The 17,741-nt window shown below is 41.2% G+C and overlaps 1 protein-coding gene across 9 annotated transcripts in view; it reads left to right on the top strand.

The window, feature by feature from the left end:
* The window catches only part of RAB27B (RAB27B, member RAS oncogene family), a 308,125-nt gene that overhangs the window by 149,444 nt on the left and 140,940 nt on the right, over positions 1–17,741 (top strand). Inside the window, exon 3 of one of the 9 annotated variants that reach the window (XM_054244231.2) lies at positions 16,473–16,544. The exons of the other annotated variants lie outside the window; for them this stretch is intronic. The gene's annotated coding sequence lies outside the window, so the exon portion shown is untranslated. The remainder of the gene's footprint in view (positions 1–16,472; positions 16,545–17,741) is intronic. 9 annotated transcript variants of the gene reach the window in all.

Genomic DNA, 17,741 nt, shown 5'->3' on the forward strand with positions numbered 1-17,741 from the left:
TTTTTCTTCTAACTTTCCTGTCTCATTTTAGGGCAAAGTTTTAGTTATTTATTTTTATTTCAATATGTGATAAAGAAATCTAAGAGAAGATAAAAACCTTTTTATATTTTCCTTTAAGATTTGCATTATACTGATGTTGTAGCATTTTGAGGCTGAGACAATAGGTGACTATATTTTATCACTTGCAATCTAAACCTAATAGCTTGTTTCTTTTAGAGGGAGAATGTAGAGAAGGTCAGGCCCAAGGCAATATGAGGAAGAAAAATATTTCAGAAAATGTTCTTTTCCTCATACACACACAAAATGACAAATGTTTGGGGTAATGGATATGATAATTATTCTTATCACAATATACCCCATAATTATGTACAATAACTGTGTGTCCATTAAAAACAATAATAGCCTTTCCATGACACCCAGAGAGTGTCCAAATGGCATTATTTTGAATTCCCCTCAGAACTTAAAGGGAAACTTTTACAATGGCCAGAGCCTGTGATGTCCTGGACTATGAAGGAGGAGGATGTCATCATATTTCTTGCAGCAGGAATTCACTTGGGTGGTACCAAGCTTGACTTCCAAATGGAACAGTATATCTGCAAAGGGAAAAGTGTTGGCATCTACATCCTAAATCAGAAGAGGACCTGAGAGAAGCTTCTGATGGTGGCCCATGCCATCGTCACTCTTGAAAGCCGTGCTGATATCAGTGTCATATCCTCCAGGAACACTGGCAAGTGGGCTGTGCTGAAGTTTTCTGCTGCCACTGGGGTCATTATTGCTTATTGCTTCACTCCTGGAACCTTCCCACACCAGATCCAGACAGCCTTCTAGAAGCCTATGTCTGCTGGTGGTTTCTGATCCCAGCTTCTTAGAGAGGCATCTTACGTTAACCTGCTTACCATGGCTCTGGGTCACACAGATTCTCCTCTGTGCTATGTGGACATTGCCATCCCATACAACAGTAAGAGAAGCCCCTCACTAGGTCTGATGTGATAGATGCCAGCAAGGGAAGTTCCCATGAATGCCCATGGGAGGTCATGCCTGATCTCTACTTCTACAGAGATCCTGAAGAGATTGAAAATGAAGAACAAGCTGCAGCTGAAATTCCCAGGAGGAATTTCAGGGTAACTGGACTGCTGCATCTGTTGAATTCACTGCTACTCAGCCTGAAGACCCCTTGGCCTACTGAGCAGTTTCCTACTTAAGACTGGAGCTCTCAGCCTCCCACAGAAGCCTGGTCTGCAATTCGACTGCTCAGGTCACCAGGTGGGTAGGAACAACCACTGAGAGGTCTTAAGCTGTTCTTCCACAGACTCTAAAGCAAGGCGGAAATAAGCTTGAGGGAAAATAACCATCAGCTTCTAAAAATATCACCATGGCACCTATATACCTATGTAATAAACCTGTACGATCTGCACAGGTGCCCCAGGACTTAAAGTATAATAAAAAAAGTTTTTAAAAATGAACAAATAATAATAATAAAAGCAAAAAAATTCTTTAAGAGTCTTTAGAAGCATTCACATAGTCAATCAGAATTTATAAATATTTATTGGGGGTCACCAGGACTCAAGATGGCGCTGTGAGAACAACCCAGGATTGGAGCCCGTGTTGAATTCGCAAACGGTGAGTCAGTGCTGCATTTCCAAACTGATCTTTGTTGCCCACAGAACGGGGAAACTCCCAAGTATAAAAAGACACGGGACGCCAGGCAGTAGGTCTGCCTGGCGAAGCCGGCAGCCGGGGCGGCGGCGGCCGGCCCTACCCAGCAATCCCCACAGGGCGCGCTTGTCCGGGTGCCTTGTTGAACCGGCAACCTGAGACTTGAGAGGGCTGGACTTGAGACTGAACGAGACTTGCACAGTAGCCCAGCCCAGGGGATTGCAGGAACAGATCGTCTGGGATACCCAGTGGGACGAACAAAACCGCGATTTCAAACTATCCCGGGCAGACTGTCCGAGACGCTCTGTGGGGGAGGGGCGTCCACCACCGTGGAGGCAACCTGCCCCAACTGATATACACGCCCACTGCTGAGGCAGCCAGCCGTTGCCGAGGCAACCCGCCCCAACTGAGATACACGCCCACTGCTGACGCAGCCAGCCGTTGCCGAGGCAACCCGTCCCTACTGAGATACACGCCCACTGCTGACGCAGCCTGCCGTTGCTGAGGCAACACGCTACAACGAAGAGACTCCGCCGCAGGGCGTGGCGGAGACCACAGCAGAGCCTGCAGGAACAGCGCGAATCACACAACAGCAGGGCGGAGCCTCGGCAGCCAAACAGTGGCTAGTCTGCCTTTGAGCTGGGCAGGACACCTGATCGGACATCCAAAAATAAAGCCCAAACCCCTCAACACAGAGCATTTGAGAAAAAAAAAAGGGTTGTTTAATGAGCTGTGTTGCAGCAGAATCAAACATAGCAGCCTAACAGCCCTGAATGAACAACAGAGTGCACAGCTCAGCAATTAAACCCCTATAAAGTACAAACTGTCTCCTCAAGCAGCTCCCTGACCCCTCTATATCCAAAAGACTGTCATTAGGCAGGCATCATCCTGGGACAAAGAGAGCAGAAAAAGAAACTGGTAGCATCCCTCGCTGTGCCACGGCTACTAGAGGTGCACCCCAGACAAGCAGGGTCTGGAGCGGACCTCAACAGTCGTACAGCGAAGGGGCTAGACTGGTAGAAGGAAAACCAAGCAACAGAAATACTTCATCATCAACATTCTGGGTGTCCACTCAGAGACCCAAACGAAAAGTCAGCAACTACGCAGACGAACAGCGGACAAATCCACAAAGATGGGAAGAAACCAGCGCAAAAAGGAGGAAAACACCCGAAACCAGAACACATCGCCTCCTAGAAAGGACCAAGACTCCTCACCAGCAAGGGAACAAAGCTGGACGGAGAATGACTGTGACGAAATGACGGAATTAGACTTCAGAAGATGGATAATGAGAAACTTTTGTGAGCTAAAAGATCATGTATTAAATCAATGCAAAGAAACTAAGAACCTTGAAAAAAGATTTGAAAAAAGATTCGAGGAAATGATAACAAGAATGGATACCTTAGAGAGGAATATGAATGAATTAAAGGAGCTGAAAAACACAATACAAGAACTTTGCGAAGCAAACGCAAGTTTCAATAGCCGAATTGACCAAACAGAAGAAAGAATATCTGAAGTCGAAGACCAACTCAATGAAATAAAACGAGAAACCAAGATCAGAGAAAAAAGCACAAAAAGGAATGAACAAAGTCTCCAAGAAATGTGGGACTATGTGAAAAGACCTAACCTACGTTTGATAGGTGTACCAGAAGGGGACGAAGAGAATGAATCCCAGCTGGAAAATACTCTTCAGGACATCATCCAGGAAAATTTCCCCCACCTAGCAAGACAAGCCAACACTCAATTGCAGGAAATACAGAGAACACCACAAAGATATTCCGCAAGAAGAGCAACCCCAAGGCACATAATCGTCAGATTCAACAGGGTTGAAATAAAGGAGAGAATACTAAGGGCAGCCAGAGAGAAAGGTCGGGTCACCCACAAAGGGAAACCCATCAGACTCACAGCAGATCTCTCGGCAGAAACACTACAAGCCAGAAGAGAGTGGGGGCCAATATTCAACATTCTTAAAGAAAAGAACTTTCAACCCAGAATTTCATATCCAGCCAAACTGAGCTTCAGAAGTGAAGGAAGAATAAAATCCTTTGCGAACAAGCAAGTACTCAGAGATTTTGTCACCACCAGGCCTGCTTTACAAGAGCTCCTAAAAGAGGCACTACACATAGAAAGGATCAATCAGTACCAGCCATTCCAAAATCACACTGAATGCTAAAGAGCTTCAACATAATGAAGAATCTACAACAACTAACAGGCAAAACAGCCACTTAGAATCAAAATGGCAGTATCAATTTCACACATAACAATATTAACCCTAAATGTAAATGGACTAAATGCACCAATCAAAAGACACAGACTGGCAAATTGGATAAAAATCCAAAACCCATCAGTGTGCTGTATCCAGGAAACCCATCTCACATGCAAGGATACACAAAGGCTCAAAATAAAGGGATGGAGGAAGATTTACCAAGCTAATGGAAAGCAAAAAAAAGCAGGAGTTGCAATTCTCATCTCTGATAAAATAGACTTTAAAGCAACAAAGATCAAAAGAGACAAAGAAGGCCATTACATAATGGTAAAAGGATCGATACAACAAGAAGAGCTAACGATCCTAAACATATATGGACCCAACACAGGAGCACCCAGATACATAAGGCAAGTTCTTAATGACTTACAGAAGGACTTAGACTCCCACACAATAATAGTGGGAGACTTTAACACTCCACTGTCAATACTAGACAGATCAACCAGACAGAAAATCAACAAGGATACCCAGGGCTTGAACTCAGACCTGGAGCAAGCAAACCTGGTGGACATTTACAGAACTCTCCACCCCAAATCCACAGAATACACATTCTTCTCAGCACCACATCACACCTACTCTAAAATTGACCACATAATTGGAAGTAAAGCACTGCTCAACAAATGCAAAACAACTGAAATCATAACAAACAGCGTCTCAGACCATAGTGCAATCAAGTTAGAACTCAGAATTCAGAAACAGACCCAGAACCGCACAGTTTCATGGAAACTGAACAACTGGCTCTTGAATGTTGACTGGGTAAACAACGAAATGAAGGCAGAAATAAAGAAGTTCTTCGAAACCAATGAGAATGAAGACACAACGTGCCAGAACCTCTGGGACACATTTAAAGCAGTCTCTAGAGGAAAGTATATAGCAATAAGTGCCCATATGAGGAGAATGGAGAGATCCAAAATTGACACCCTATCGTCAAAATTGAAAGAGCTAGAGGAGCAAGATCAAAAAAACTCAAAACCCAGCAGAAGACAAGAAATTACTAAGATCAGAGCTGAGCTGAAGGAGATTGAGACACGAAAAACCCTTCAAAAAATCAATAAATCCAAGAGCTGGTTTTTTGAAAAGATCAACAAAATAGACAGACCACTAGCCAGATTGATTAAAAAGAAAAGAGAGAACAACCAAATAGATGCAATAAAAAATGATAAAGGGGAAATCACCACAGATTCCACAGAAATTCAAACCATCATCAGAGAATATTACAAACAACTCTATGCACATAAACTAGTAAACCTGGAAGAAATGGATAAATTCCTGGACTCCTGTGTCCTCCCAAGCCTAAACCAGGAGGAAGCTGAAACTATGAATAGACCAATAACAAGGTCTGAAGTTGAGGCAGCAATTAAGAGCCTACCTCACAAAAAAAGCCCAGGTCCAGATGGGTTCACAGCCGAATTCTACCAGACACACAAGGAGGAGCTGGTACCATTCCTTCTAAAACTATTTCAAACAATCCAAAAAGAGGGAATCCTTCCCAAATCATTTTATGAGACCAACATCATCCTGATACCAAAACCCGGCAGAGACCCAACGAGAAAAGAAAACTTCAGGCCAATATCCATGATGAACATAGATGCAAAAATCTTCAATAAAATATTGGCAAGCCGATTGCAACAGCAAATCAAAAAACTTATTCATCATGATCAAGTAGGATTCATCCCAGGGATGCAAGGCTGGTTCAACATACGCAAGTCTATCGACGTAATTCACCACATAAACAGAACCAAAAACAAAAACCACATGATTATCTCAATTGACGCAGAGAAGGCATTTGACAAAATTCAACAGCCCTTTATGCTAAAAACCCTCAATAAACTCGGTATCGATGGAATGTATCTCAAAGTAATAAAAGCTATTTATGACAAACCAACAGCCAATATCATACTGAATGGGCAAAAACTGAAAGCATTCCCTTTGAAATCTGGTACTAGACAAGGATGCCCTCTCTCACCACTCCTATTCAATATAGTACTGGAAGTTCTAGCCAGAGCAATCAGGCAAGAAAAAGAAATAAAGGGTATTCAAATAGGAAAGGTGGAAGCCAAATTGTCTCTATTTGCAGACGACATGATAGTATACCTAGAAGACCCCATCGCCTCAGCCCAAAAACTCCTGAAACTGATAAACAACTTCAGCAAAGTCTCAGGATATAAAATCAATGTGCAAAAATCACAAGCATTCGTCTACACCAACAACAGACTTAAAGAAAGCCAAATCAAGAGCGAACTGCCATTCGCAATTGCTACAAAAAGAATAAAATACCTTGGAATACAACTCACAAGGAACGTAAGGGACCTCTTCAAGGAGAACTACAAACCACTGCTCAACGAAATCAGAGAGGACACAAACAGATGGAGAAACATTCCATGTTCATGGTTAGGAAGAATTAATATCGTGAAAATGGCTATACTGCCCAAAGTAATTTACAGAATCAACGCTATCCCCATCAAGCTACCATTGACTTTCTTCACAGAACTGGAAAAAACCACCATGAACTTCATATGGAACCAAAAGAGAGCCCGCATAGCCAAGTCAATTCTAAGCAAAAAGAACACAGCGGGGGGCATCACACTACCGGATTTCAAACTATACTACAAGGCTACAGTAATCAAAACAGCATGGTACTGGTACCAAAACAGAGATATAGACCAATGGAACAAAACAGAGGCACCGGAGGCAACACAACATACATACAACTATACAATCTTTGATAAACCTGACAAAAACAAGCAATGGGGCAAGGATTCCATGTTTAACAAATGGTGTTGGGAAAACTGGCTAGCCATGTGCAGAAAGCAGAAACTGGACCCCTTCCTGACACCTTACACTAAAATTAACTCCAGATGGATTAAAGACTTAAACATAAGACCTGGCACCATAAAAACCCTAGAAGGAAATCTAGGCAAAACTATCCAGGACATAGGAGTAGGCAAGGACTTCATGAACAAAACACCAAGAGCATTGGCAACAAAAGCCAAAATAGACAAATGGGACCTAATGAAACTCCACAGCTTCTGCACGGCAAAAGAAACAGTCACTAGAGTGGATCGGCAACCAACAGAATGGGAAAAAATTTTCGCAGTCTACCCATCTGACAAAGGGCTGATATCCAGAATTTACAAACAACTCAAGCAGATTTACAGGAAAAAAACAAACAAGCCCATTCAAAAGTCGGCAAAGGATATGAACAGATACTTTACGAAAGAAGACATATATGAGGCCAACAATCATATGAAAAAATGCTCATCGTCACTGGTCATCAGAGAGATGCAAATCAAAACCACATTGAGATACCATCTCACGCCAGTTAGAATGGCGATCATTAAAAAATCTGGAGACAACAGATGCTGGAGAGGATGTGGAGAAAAAGGAACACTTTTACACTGTTGGTGGGAGTGTAAATTAGTTCAACCATTGTGGAAGACAGTGTGGCGATTCCTCAAGGCCTTAGAAATAGAAATTCCATTTGACCCAGCAATCCCATTACTGGGTATATATCCAAAAGACTATAAATCGTTCTACTATAAGGACACATGTACACGAATGTTCATTGCAGCACTGTTTACAATAGCAAAGACCTGGAATCAACCCAAATGCCCATTGATAATAGACTGGATTGCAAAAATGTGGCACATATACACCATGGAATATTATGCAGCAATCAGAAATGATGAGTTCGTGTCGTTTGTAGGGACATGGATGAATCTGGAAAACATTATCCTCAGCAAACTGACACAAGAACAGAAAATGAAACACCGCATATTCTCACTCATAGGTGGGTGATGAAAAATGAGCACACATAGACACAGAAAGGGGAGTACTAAACACTGGGGTCTATTGGGGGGAAAAGGGGAGGGCCAGTGGGAGGGGGAGGTGGGGAGGGATAGCCTGGGGAGAAATGCCAAATGTGGGTGAAGGGGAGAAGAAAAGCAAAGCACACTGCCATGTGTGTACCCACGCAACTGTCTTGCATGCTCTGCTCATGTACCCCAAAACCTATAATCCAATAAAAAATTAAAAAAAAAAAAAAAAAAAAATATTTATTGGGATATGGCAGTGGGTTGGCCGCCATGCTGGCCAAGATAAATAGATACAAAGATGGATACTGCAGTCTGGCTGATGAAAGAGCACCTTATATACAGTTAAGTAGAAGAGCAATGCCAGCCACAGGATACATACACGTAGAATGCCGTATAAACTTAGAGAAGGGAGGTGGTCTCACTTTATATGGGTGAGGTGTGCCACAAGGTATTGATATGTGAGATGGGGCTTCAAGGAGATTGCAGATGATCAACGAGGTGCACTGACAAGTTTAAGTCTTTTTTTGAGAAGATTGAAATTAGTAGGGACTCTCTCTAAAACTGAAAAAGTCCACAACTGAAGAAAAACTTAAAGATTACATCAGTGTCATTAGATGGCAAGAATATCCGTAGGTGAGGTCTCAGGTATGAGGTAAGACTCCTAATTGCCAGTCAGATGAGATAAAAACCAGAAGGTTGACTTTGGTATCTGGATGGTAAGAATATTACTGCTAGTGGGAGAATTCATGGTAAGACCTGAGCCCTCCGTGGTGTCAATAATCTTTAAAGACTTGTTTTGGAGTATTGCCACGTGGGTCAGACATTATTCCATGAAAAGGATCCTGAAATTTTGCAAGGGTTTCTGAAAAACTAATTTGGCCTTATTTTATATAGATCAGAGACACTTGTAGATATAAGAGTCTTACAACTAATTGTCTTTGTGTAGTTAACACTCTTCCTCTTTGGAGGCATTCAAGCTTGCTGTTAAGATAGAGAAGCTGGACTAAATCAGCTTTGATGCAGATTCTGGCTGTAGTATCTACCTGCTGTCCTTCTTTACTTTAATTAGCCCTTGTTTTTCATCTGAAAAACTGAGAGAATAAAGTGCCTTCATCACAGAATTATGATGGAAACACAATCAGTATATATGTAAAGTGCTTAGCAAAATGGCTGGTGTGTGTGTTAAGTACTTAATAAGATTTCTTATGATACTCAATCCCTAATGCACTTTTCATACACTTGCATTTCATAATGATTTTGCTTCAAGTAACATACTAAATTATCTAACACAAACCAACCTTTATTCAAGAATCCTGGCTCAGAGGGCGTGATGAAAATATGCTTCCTAATAGTGAAGAGTAACAATACAGAGATTTAATGTTTCTCTGTAAGTAAAATAAAATCGGTCTCCATGTAGCTTTAAAAAAATGTGTTTTTGCTTCAGATTCTTTTGTAAAGTTTTACCAGGCAAGACCAAGACAGGATGTTTATATTTGGCTTTGTTATACCCCAGTCTACTCTCCATAGAGTAGCACCTCCTCCCCACAATCTCCAATCCTACATGGCCTCAAGTTTCTCCTGACCTGCCTTCATTTTTGCTTATGAAAGAAGTGCTCTATCTTGTATAACTTTTTCTGTCCCCTCCTGATGATGAAAATCTGCCAGCCCAATGTCTCACTCTCCATATTTACCTTGTAGAAGAATCCTAACGAATATAATAGTGATTGTTAGTATCTACAGCCTACTTCCAAGCGACATGGGTAAACTAGCAAAGTCCTTTTAATACATCAGTTTTCTTTAGTCTTAAATAGATTTAAATAAAAGTAAAAACTTGGATAAGAGCACTGCCATTTCCCCATAGATATGAATTGCAAATTGAGAAAGATGGCTGGTGATGCTTAATGAATGGCCACAGTGGATAATGCAGTCTGAGGAATGTGGGAAGATTTTTAATCAAAATCTGAATAATAGGTCTTGACATTTCAGTGCACTTGTGTTTGTGTGTATATGCCCACATGCATGTATATGAGTTTATTTAAATTCTTTTTGTTTCTCACACTTTGCCTACCAAATAATTACGATATTCCAAAATATACATGGGTTTCAGATCCAATGTTAGTTACTAGATGGTATAATTAAAATTTGCAGCTCAAGTATTTTATATTCTCATAAAGCCTTTGTGCATAAAGACTTTATTAAAACTTTCTCGACTGGGTACTTTCAACACTTTGGGAGACTGAGGAAGGCAGGTCACTTGCGCACAGGAGTTTGAGACCAGCCTAGGAAACATAGCGAAACTCCATCTCTCCAAAAAATACAAAAATAAGTCAGGCATGGTGGTGCATGCCTGTAGTCCCAACCACCTGGGAGGCGGAGGTGGGAGGATCACTTGAGCCCAGGGAGGTGAAGTTTGCAGTGAGCTGAAATGATGCCACTGCCCTATATACTGGGCAACAAAGTGAGACCCTGTCTCAAAAACAAAACAAAGGAAAACAAACAAACAAACAAAAGACTTTCTCAGTGGTTGATCCTATTCTATTTAAAATTATAGTATTTTGTTATATCCACAAAATCCTCTGAGTTCTCTTATGAATTTACACATTTCCTGTGAGAATGGTGCAATGAAGATATAAGCATGAAAGGGACTTTGGGGTGCTCTGCAGAAAAGTCAAAATGATTATTGTGGGAATTTGACGAGATAGATTCTCCCAGAGCCTCACAGCAGCTCTCACTTCTATGCCTTAACACATTGGAATTCACTGTGATATATGTCACCAGTAATTGCTTATTAATAAAATACAACTGTTTCCAAATGAATTGCTTAAGTTTACATGGATTTAAAGTTCTCCCTAAAACAATGTGGTCCTCTTGAGTGTGGAAAAGAAGGCAGTAGTTACAGATATGTTGTGTATGGCTTAAAACATGGTCTCAGACTATAGTGGGACTATAATCTATGTAGCTGTATATTAGGTGCCAGACTGCAGTACCCATCTTTTTATCTGTTTATCGTGACCAGCATGGTGGCCAGCCCACTGCCATATCACAATAAATATTCATAAATTCTGATTGACTATGTGAATGCTTCTAACAACTCTTTAAAAATTTTTTTGCCTTTGTTATTAATATTTTTGGAAGCTGATGGTTATTTTCCATCAAGCTTATTTCCATTGTGCTTTAGAGTCTGTGAAAGAACAGCTTAAGACCTCTCAGTGGTTGTTCCTACCCATCTGGTGGCCTGAGCCATCGAGTTGCAGACCAGGATTCTGTGGGAAGCTGAGAGCTCCAGTCTTGAGTAGGGAACTGGTGAGTAGGCCCAGGGGTATCTGCAGGCTGAGTAGCAGTGAGCTCAAGAGATGCAGCCGTCTGGTTACTGGACAGGAAGGACTGAAATGTCTCATGGATGCCTGGTCTTTCCCTGATATTCTCATGGCTGCTGTTGGGGGCAGAGATTGATGCCCCTGGTCTTTGCTTCTGTGTGGGAGAGTCTGCGTGTATGTGTCTTCCCTGAAATCCACACTGCCCCACCCTCTTCCTGTCTCCCGGTTTTATCCTATCTCTGTGCATTGGTTGTCCCCTGGAGTTTAGGGGACGTTCCGCCTCAGGCTTCCTTCTCAAGGGGAAGCCAAGATAGGCATCAAGATGGGTGGGTCTCTGATTGTGGCAATGTTTACAACTGTTCACGATTTGGTAAATATTGGATGAATTTAACAAAAAAAAAAACAACTCAGATGATTCTGACACAGATGCACAGACATCACATTTTCACAAACAGTAATGATGGGGTTAAAGGAAAGCTTCCCATCTGTCCTTTATAGGTTCACTGAAAATGAACTGACACAAGACAGATTAATAGGAGAAAAAGGCATACGACATTTATTTTAACGCACATATGGACACAAAAACCATACCCAAAGTATGAAACTCAAAGAGGAGCCAACTGGTTGAGGTTTAAATATGCTCTTCATAGGGGAATGGTGTACAGACCCAGGAGGCAGACATTATTTTGTAAACTACTCTCTTTGGAAGATGGATGGCACAAGTTATGGAAGGTAAAGGGCAGAACATGGGTTGTCTTTTTATGCAGGTAAAGTTCCCCAGGTAACCTCTGGGAGCTGCCCTTAGAAGAATAGGTGAAAAGACTGGGCATGGTGATGACTCCCAGACTTTCTTCTCCCTTGGTTTGATCCTTCCTGGTTATTTGATGGAGTTTCTAGGCAGGGGGCCTTAAGACAATTGCATTTCTTTTGCAAAGAATATTTCTCACATAAGAACATTTCAGAGAGAGTCCCTTCCAGTGATACTGGAAAGAGGATTTGAGAGACAGGGAGGTAGGGGAAAGTCAGAGAGAGACCTTGGATCTCAGGCTTATTTAGACAGACTTTCCATTATCAAAGCACTCAGCATGCCGAAGCGCCATGTTTTGGAGAATCATTTTCTGAGCCCCAATGGCAGCTTGATGTCACCAAAGACAACCAATCTCAAATAGATCTCTTAACTTCCTTCCAGCCCCAATTCCTTGCTCTAACTCCCAGTCTCTAAGACCTGCTGGGGTATATTCTCAGCCAAAGGAGTTTTGGCTCACAGATCCTAACTCCTTACAACAGGTGCTGACATCTGCCAATTCCTAATGAGTCACCCTCCTACTCAACTGTATTATCAGAGATTGCAGAGGACTTCTCTAGATTATATTTCACTTCCACCTACAAAGAAAACTGAAAAACAATATTTTTTATTTCTAAAAACGATATATTTTTTAAAAGCTACAAAATGAATGGAATAAGAGAGTCCAAGAAAGCTACAATTATTAGTGACTTATCTGGATATGAGGAGAGATAATACAGAAGGAAGAAAGGAATAACATTTTTCTAATATTCATAAGCATAAAATAGAGGCTTTGGCTTTGGGTGGGGGGTCGGTTGTTTTCTGTTTTGCTTCAAGCTATAATAATGTTAGCTGTATTTTTACTGCCAATTAATATCTGTTAGTAATTGTGCTCTTTGTTTTGGACTATTAAAAATACTCTTTAAAAATCCAGAGACAAGCTTTTAAATATACCTACTGTTATTGAATGGCTCATCATTGATATTTGGGATTTTTGCCTCAATTAATGTCATGATTTCAACAATTCTGTTCTTGAACTAAAAAAAAATGACTCATGCTATATTTATGTACAACAGAAGTTCCAGCTTTTCTCACTAGTCACTCTAGTATGTCTCTGTCCATTCATATATGGAAAGGGAACTGCTTCCTTCCATTTTTTTAATCAATTAAATTAACACTCATTTTCAGAATCCTGTAATGATCCAGTGCTAGAATAATATAAAACAAATATTCTATTTACAGTCAGCTATGTGAAGATGTAACTATCTCTTGAAATGTTAGGAGTCATTGTTTTGTTTCCTTGAGTAGAGAAGTAAAGGATAACATTACAAATTTTACTTATATTTTTAACGTTTAAAATTTTAAGATCGAGACCATCCTGGTCACCATGGTGAAACCCCGTCTCTACTAAAAATACAAAAAATTAGCTGGGCATGGTGGCGTGTTCCTGTAATCCCAGCTACTCAGGAGGCTGAGGCAGGAGAATTGCCTGAACCCAGGAGGCAGAGGTTGCACTGAGCAGAGATCGCGCCATTGCACTCCAGCCTGGGGAACAAGAGTGAAACTCTGTCTCAAAAATAAATAAATAAATTTAAATTGCACTTAACAACAATATAGAAATCAGACCTTTCTTTCTTCCTTCTTTTCTTCTTCTTTTTTTTTATTGTTACTGATACAAAACTTATTCATCATCAGTCAGTTTGGCTAACACTAAAGAAACAAAGACCCAGTCTTTGACAGCTCTCCTGGAGTTAATGATCTAGTTGCAGAGACAGAGGAAGGACACGGTAAACCCAGTAGAAGGTAGTAAGTACTGTGGAAGCATCAGATACCGAGTTCACTGAGGAATTCGTTCATTCTTTGAGTGCCAGACTCTAAGTGCTGAGGATGCAGAATACATTCACTGAATTCAAGACAGGTTATAGAGAATAATGATTAATGATAATACAATGTTATAAGTCTAATGACAGAAAATTGCACAGAATATTTTGAAAAGCAAAGAACCTGGAAGTAAGTGGAAACAAGGTGCTGTTTTCTGGAATGGCATAAAACAGAAATGAGTCTTAGGTGATGGGCAGGGTTAGCCAAACAAAAAGCAGAGGGACACAGGCACAGGTTGCAGAGCACGTTGGAGAGGAGCAACAAACAAAATGTTACTTCTGGGGAATTGAGTTCTAGGCCGAGTAGAGAGTTGTGAGTGGAGAGGAAGGCAGAGCGCAGTCTGCAGAGAGGCCCATGGCCCCCTGAAGAGAAAGGACTTTATCCCGTCGAGAGACACTGAAGTTAACAGGGCAGTCAGACAACTTTACCTTTTATGCCCTGGCAGTTGTATAGCCAATTGGTTTGAGAAATACTAAGAGTTTGGGGCACTGAGTAGTTCATGTGAGAGGGCAGGGGCAGGAGTGCTGAAGAGGATAGCAGCAGAGACATATGAAGGAGTTGAGGTCCTCAGCACTTAGCGACAGGAGAAGGGATGCAGAGGAGGAATGTCAACAAACACACCCCAAGTTCTAGCCTGGGTGACTCGAAGGAAGGCAGGGCTAGTGACTGAGAATTTTGGAGGTGAAATAGGCATGAAGAAAACAATCAATTTGCTTTTGGACACATTGATTTGAGGTGCCTGTGTCACCTCGAAGAAGCCATCATAGGTAATTAGATATTTGAATATGGGAGTCTGGGCATGTGAGAAAGATTTGGGGGTAAGATTAAAGGGATCGTTGAAAAACTTCTTTGAGTTTAATTTTGGACACAATGAATTTAGGAAGTCACTGGAATGTGACAATGCCCCTACAAAACTCAGAAGTGAGGTTGAGTGAGAAAGCAGCAGCATATTCATGGACTGTATTCTCTGAGAATATACAAAGCATGACTGACTAGGTGATTAAATCTACCCAGGAGCTGGAGGAAGATGTAAGAGATAGAGGGAAATGGATGAAACATAGAATAAAGAAGCTGTATAAGAAATTGAGCATCACATGTATGAGGTTGTGGGAAAGCGGTTGAGGAGATGACACAGTCATTACAGAAAAGACTGAGCCAGGAAAATTTTCCTGAAGTGAAAATTTCTCTGGTGATTATTTCTCTCGGGCTACAAAGTAATAATTTACACTAGCTGGAGTTTCATAGTCCACAGTGGCCCCATCTGGCTCATACCTTTAGATCCAAACTGTGGCATGATAAGGATCTGGTTCTTCCCCTCACGGAAGTCATTGCTACTTGCAGCCATTCAGTTTAGCACTTCATGACATACAGGTGTGCATTTTTCTGTACTTGCTTTATATGTAAATTGAGGCAGTGGTGAACACGGTGGAGAGCTCACTTTTTAAAAATTTATTTTTAAATTGTAAGCTGGCAATTTGTAATTTTCTGTATGTACGGACACTAACAATCACATTAAGCCATAACCTCAGTTCATGCAGGCTTATGGGTGGTGACTCTCAACTCTGGCTACCAACTGGAATCATCTGGGGAGCTTTTATTACAGACCAATGGAGCAATCCATGCCCCAAAATTATGAGTGAATTACTTTGGGGTGGGGCCCAGGCTTTCATAAATGTTAAAACTTCCCCAGGTGATTCTCATGTGCAAACAAGATTGAGAATCATTGCTATAAAGTAAAAAACACCTGCTTTGCCTAATCAGAGTAGCTGCAAAAACATCAAATAAAACAGGGAATGTGTGGGAAAGCGTATTCACATGGTGGGCGCATTGAGGAGTGAAACAGCAAAGTCCTAAGAAAGCAGCAAGAAAGATTTTCTGTTTGGGGTTTGTTTGTTATTTTTCACGTCTAAAGTTACCTGTGGTAGGTAGGCGATTTAAATTTCTAGAATTGAAGCCTAGAAGTTTCTGGGTTCCTCCCAGCATCCAGGAGGTCTATGAAAGTCCCTTATCAGCAGAGCAGAGATTCGCATTGTGGGGGGCATTCTACAGAGCCCTCATCCCACCATAGAAGAGCTGTACCAGCTGCATATTTATAGTTGCCTGCCCTGGGGAGTCTGCCCCTTTTTCCAAGCTATCCACTTGGCTGTCTACTTTCTGTATCTATCTCCAGAGATATATCAAGGAAGTGAAATCTGCAGCACTTAGTGATTGATACGGCAATTGAGGTAGAGGGGGAAAGCCAAGAAAGACACACCGAGTTCTAGCTTGGGTGACTAGACAGAGGGAAGTTTCACTTACCACACTCGGTTTTGCTATTTTATGAAATACTAAGTTAATTTCTAGCCTGCCGGAGCTATATACTCTCACACACTTGGTGCTTAGAAGAAATATTTATACTAGCAAATCCAACTGTTTATGAATTCTCTACTTGCACTTAGAGAGATTAGACCAAGAAAATAGTGCCCTGTTTACAGAATGAGGGCTGAACAGGGCTGTTCTTTTTGGATGTGCACCCTTGTTAAAAAGATGCTTTATAAATTGCATTAATAATATGGTTTGGCTCTGTGTTCCCACCTAAATCTCATCTTGAATTGTAACCTCCAGGTGTTGAGAGGGAGACCTGGTGGGAGGTGATTGGATTGGAGACAGTTTTCCCCACGCTGTTCTCGTGATAGTGAGTGAGTTCTCGTGAGATCTGATAGTTTTATAAGTGTTTGGTAGTTACTCTCTTGCTTTCTCTCTCCTGCTGCCACGTGAAGAAGGTCCTTGCTTCGCCTTTGCCTTCCACTATGATTTTAAGGTTCCTGAGGCCTCCCTCGCCATGAAAAACTGTGAGTCAATTAAACCTCTTTCTTTTGTAAATTGCCCAGTCTCAGGTAGTATCTTTATAGCAGTGTGAGAATAGGCTAATAGAATTAGCTATATGAATGTAGGTTATTGTTATTATTAGCAGAAAAAGGGGTCTTGATCCAGATCCCAAGAGAGGGTTCTTGGATCTAGTGCAGGAAAGAATTCGAGGCAAGTTGCAGAATACAGTAAGAATAAATTGAGCTTAATGGAAAGCTCCTCTATTACAGAGTAGGGTGTCCTCAGAAAGCAAGTGGAGGAACGCACCGTCTTTAAGTTTTCCTTATATAGCAGTCTTGTCTGTGTAAAGGCTAAACTAAGCTGTGCCCATGTGTAGGTGGGCTGACAGCATGTCACAATTTATCATTTTATTGATTTAAAGAAAACTATTCCTGACATTTTAATATGTAAATACTTCAAAGCATAACTGTAATTATCCTGAAAGCTTATATTGTTATGAATATTTGAATATCTGGACTTTCTATTGTAGGAGTCTGTCCTTGTAGATATTTTTAAATTGTTTCCTGAGTTGTAAATATTGTATGATCATGTAACTAGCAATAAATGTCCCTTGCCAGTTTTGAGAAGGAGTAGGTTTTAAAATGGTGTCAACTCTGGCTCTCTTAGGCTCCTCCACCCCTGACATGATTGCTATTAGGATGATGATTAATTTTCCGTGAAAGAAAAGGGTTGAAAATAGCACATTTTTACTACACAGCATATTGCTCGGTTGGCCCTTTAGAAATGCTTCCTTAGTTGCATTTAAACATGTCATGTAAGGCTGGGCATGGTGGCTTACATATGTAATCCCAGCACTTTGGGAGGCCGAGGCAGGTGGATCACCTGAGGCCAGGAGTTCCAGACCAGCCTGACCAACATGATGACAGTTCATCTCTATTAATAAAGTGCAAAAAAGTAGCCAGGCATGGTGGAGGACATCTTTAATCCCAGCTACTCAGGAGGCTGAGGCAGGAGAATCGCTTGAACCTGGGAGGCAGAGATTGCAGTGAGCAGAGATCATGCCACTGCACTCCAGCCTGGGCAATGGAGCAAGATTCCATCTCAAAAAATTAAATCAATAACGTAAAACGTTTACCTGAAAAGGGTTTTGGATTCAAAAATAGTTTTTTTGTGGCATCAGGTTTATGGGAGAGGCTGTAGAATTCTTTCCTTATGTGACA

Source organism: Callithrix jacchus, chromosome 13 (assembly GCF_049354715.1).
Source record: "Callithrix jacchus isolate 240 chromosome 13, calJac240_pri, whole genome shotgun sequence".
In the NCBI taxonomy this organism is placed as follows: domain Eukaryota; kingdom Metazoa; phylum Chordata; class Mammalia; order Primates; family Cebidae; genus Callithrix; species Callithrix jacchus.